The sequence below is a fragment of the Hypanus sabinus genome, chromosome 6 (assembly GCF_030144855.1).
Source record: "Hypanus sabinus isolate sHypSab1 chromosome 6, sHypSab1.hap1, whole genome shotgun sequence".
NCBI classification, from domain to species: Eukaryota; Metazoa; Chordata; class Chondrichthyes; order Myliobatiformes; family Dasyatidae; genus Hypanus; species Hypanus sabinus.
This window is the reverse complement of record NC_082711.1, coordinates 48,362,132-48,366,822: the sequence shown is the minus strand read 5'-3', so window position 1 is coordinate 48,366,822 and position 4,691 is coordinate 48,362,132.

The following is a 4,691-nucleotide window of genomic DNA, read 5'->3' as shown; positions in this document are numbered from 1 at the left end:
GCAGCCAACTACAGCTGATGAGCTCCAACTGCCCAACACATCTATTGTTGGCCAAATTTTAGATGATGACAAGGAGGCGTATGGGCATGAGGAAGATCAGCTGGTTGAATGGTGTCACAACACAAGTCTTGCACTCTTAATCAGTAAGACCAAAGAATTGAATGTGGATGTCAGAAAGCGGAAGTCGAGGGAACACACACCAGTCATCATTGAGGGATCAGCAGTGGAAAGGGTCTCAAGCTCCTGGGTCTTATCCTCTCTTTAGATCTACTGTTTAGATCTATTGTTGCAATTACAAAAAAAAACACATAACAGCAACGGACTGTCGGAATCAGAATTAGAATCAGGTTTACTGTCACCAGCATGTGTTGTGAAATTTGTTAACTTAGCAGCAGCAGTTCAATCAATATGTAATATAGAAGGAAAAAAAAAACAGAGCCCATCTCTGCATTTGTGCTGCTGCTGTCAGTGGAGCACCCTTCCATGGATTGAAAATGGACACTAGTGGGTGATGGTCAGTAAAGAAGGTAAGGTCACTCCCGTACAAGTACTGGTGGAAACATTTTACACCCCAAACCAGACTCAAGGCCTCTCTGTCAATCTGTGCATAATTTCTCTCTGCAGCAGTAAGTGAATATGATGCAAAGACTATGGGGCGTTCACTTCCATCACTCATAACATATGACATGTCTGCACTTATACCATAAGGTGTGGTGTCACAGGCAAGCTTCACTGGATGGTTTGGATCATAGTATGTGAGTACAGTATCTGATGTTACCATTTCCTTTGCCTTTTGGAAAACCAGCTCACACTGCTTTGTTCATTGCCACTTCCTTCTGCTCTGTAGTAATGAGTTGAGGGAGTGGAGCACAGTAGTCAGGCTTGGCAGGAACCTATTATAGTAAATGATAAATCCTAAAAAGAACCACAACTGTGACATGTCCTTTGGCCGCGGTGCAGCCACCACTGCTTGAATTTTCTCAACACACTTGAGTCACCCTTGTGCATCATGGTGTGACCACTGTAAATAATGCTTCATTTAAATAATTCACACCTTTTGTGTTGTGCTCTGTGCCCTTAATCTTCTAATCCTTTTAAAACTGTCTTCAGATTTTGGTGATGTCCCTCCGCACCAGAAACACTGATATCATCCAGGTAACACTGAGTGCCTGGGCAGTCTTGCAGCTCCTGATCCATATCTGCTCCAAAAATAAGCCTATTATAGTGATAAAGCCCTTTGTGAGAGTTTATGGTGAGAAGCAGTTTGGACTCTTCCTCCATTTTAATCTGTAGGTAGGCCTCAGCTGAGTCCAATTTGTTGAAGTGTTTTCCTCCAGAAAGGATTGCAAAGAGATCATTTATCCTGAGCAGAGGGTATTGACGTACTTTCAGTACTGGGTTGATGGTGACCTTAAAATGACCACAGATCCTAACAGATCCACTCTTCCTGGCTATTGGGACCACTAGTGTTGTCCATAGGCTCCACTCAACCTTGGAAAGAACTTCTTCAGCCTTGATGCGATCTAGTTTACTGACTACATTGTCATGGATGGTATAATGAACTGCACGGGCTCTGCAAAACTTGGGTGTGGCATTTTCATTTAATACTATTTTACCTTTGATATTTTTGAGTTTTCCCGTGCCATCCTTGAATGTTGCTGTGGTATCATCCAGTACCTTTCTTAATTTACTTTCAGTTGACTCTATTGCAGAGGATGAGGCATGCAAGTTGTGAATGATTCTCCAATCAAGTCTCAGCCACTCACAACTCCGCAATGCTGGCCTTCCTGTTTTGACCATATACACACGCAATGTGGCTTGTTGGTTGTTGTATCTCACTGTTACAAATATCATTCCCAAATGAATGATCTTTTCTCCAGTATAAATTCTTAGTTAGATTTCTGCAGGCTTCAGTTTGGTATCTTTGAAATGTGTTTCAAACTCATTTTGTGAAACCCCTGAGTCAGTGTCCAATTCCATTTTATTTACTTTTACATTCACTTCTGGAGTAAACCATATTGCTTGTCTATTGTTAGTTTTACAATATCAATCTCAAGTCTAGCCAGTATTGTGTCATTGATCATTATCAGATTTTGATCAACAGTATGCAGATTAGTGCTCTTTTTGAAACTGCCACTTGACTTTTTATTTTTATCACTTCACCGTACAGTACATTTATTTTTGTCTGCTCACTACGCTTTCTGTATATGTCCTACTTTTCTGCAGGTTTCATCTTTAAACCTACATTGGTGAGTGTGAGATCCTGACACAATGGTAACACAATTTTTTGGGCCAGGTCAGTTTCTGTTTAGATGTTTTGATTTTGTTCGTGCTCACTTTCATTCCTGACTGCAACTCAATTGCGTCTCTGTCTATTGTTTCCAGAGATACAGCAATTTCAACTGCTCTTTTAAATGTCAGCTTTGCTTCAGTTAGGAGCTGTTTTTGAATGCTGTCTTGTAAGATTCCACAAACTAAATGATCTCCCAGTGCATTATTATCCCCAACACCAAACTGACAATGCACAGACAATCTCTTCAATTCAACCACATAAGCTGAAATGGACTCTCTTTTGATTCGGCTTATGGAACCTAAAGTGTTCTGCAATTGTCATGAACCCTATGAGCTTCTGTGAATAGCCGTACAGCGTTGGGCTCCCAGGTTTCTGGAGCACCTGTATTTATTGTTAAACCCTTGTGCTTTCTGTTTAACCTTGTCAAGTTTATTTTGACTGGCATGGGTTTTCCATGTTCTGTGATGATTTAAAGCGGACTCCCAATTAGTGCTTATCACAGGATCCTTGTGTTGAGATTGATTTGCCTTGCTATGTTGCTTGGTCACACCACCAATCTGTTGGTATTACTATGTACAACTTCTTGTTTCCATCTTTACGTGGAAGTCTGTTATTCCACTGCACCTTGGTTCAGTTGTTGCCAGCACGTACTGTGATAGCAATCAACAATGATTTTGATTCTAAATGTTCCTGCATTACTTTCACAATATCAGCAAAGCTCATTTTGGTTGGTTTGGTTGGAGCAGTTAAACTTCTGAGCAAACTGGATGTTTTTCCACCCAATGCATTCAGCAAAACTGGCACTCACTTTTCACTGGCTATTTTATTTGCTTCAAAATACTGCTCAATTCACTCAGTATACAATATCCAGTTATCCCTTGTGCAATCAAACATGTCTATCTTTTTGATGTACCAGCCATTTCTGCTTTTAATTTTATTTGTGATTATCATTCAATACTCACTGTTTATGAACCTGTGAATTTCATCTGTTTTCTGCCTTTTTAACTTGACCCTCTCTCTCCTTTTCCAAAGAAACTACATGCTGTACTTTGTTGCAAAACTCAAACGATGTGCTGTGCTTCAACAGGTATGTAGTTATCTTGGGTTTGTTTTAAAACTACCTCATCACCACTCTTCTGTTTTTTAATTCTAAAAACTAATTGAAAGAAAAACAGAGGAGCCTGAAGATAACTCATGTACATTTAAATTTTCCTTTAGTGTGGAGCGCACATATAACATGGTGGCATAGTGACATATGCCATTCATGTACTTTGAAGATAATAGACAATAGACAAGAGGTGCAGGAGTAAGCCATTCAGACCTTCGAGCCAGCACCACCATTCACTGTGATCATGGCTGATCATCCACAATCAGTACCCCGTTCCTGCCTTCTCCCCATATCCCTTGACTCTGCTATCTTTAAGAGCTCTACCTAACTCTTTCTTGAAAGCATCCAGAGAATTGGCCTCCACTGCCTTCTGAGGCAGAGCATTTCATAGATCGACAACTCTCTGGGTGAAAAAGTTTTTCCTCAACTCCGTTCTAAATGGCCTACCCCTTATTCTTAAACTGTGGCCACTGGTTCTGGACTCCCCCAACATCAGGAACATGTTTCCTGCATCTAGCGTGTCCAATCCCTTAATAATCTTATATGTTTCAATCAGATCCCCTCTCATCCTTCTAAATTCCAGTGTATACAAGCCCAGTCGCTCCAATCTTTCAACATATGACAGTCTCACCATCCCAGGAATTAACCTTGTGAACCTACGCTGCACTCCCTCAATAGCAAGAATGTCCTTCCTTAACTTTGGATACCAAAACTGAACACAATACTCCAGGTGTGGTCTCACCAGGGCACTGTACAACTGCAGAAGGACCTCTTTGCTTCTATACTCAACTCCCCTTGTTATGAAAGCCAACATGCCATTAGCTTTCTTCACTGCCTGCTGTACCTGTATGCTTACTTTCAGTGACTGATGAACAAGGACACCTAGATCTCGTTGTACTTCCCCTTTTCCTAACTTGACACCATTCAGGTACAACCCATAATGAATTATGTACAGTAATCAACAAAGAACACTTAAATAATATATTTACAACAGTACTGAAATATTACTGAAATATTAAATATCTAACATGGACCCTCTGTTATAAAGAAATTACGTTCCTACAAAATAGCCCATGTGATTTTTTGTAAACATCATCTGTGTGTATATCAAGAAACGCAAGTGAAAATATAGAAAATCGGATTTATTTATTTATTTATTTCTTGTCTCCGCATAAATTGTGAGATTGAAATTTTATTCCATATCACAAACTTACACAGTTTAGCTTGGGAGTTGGACGAGTTGTCCTTTGCACACTGTTGGTGCAGTCTTTCATTGATTCTATTATGGTT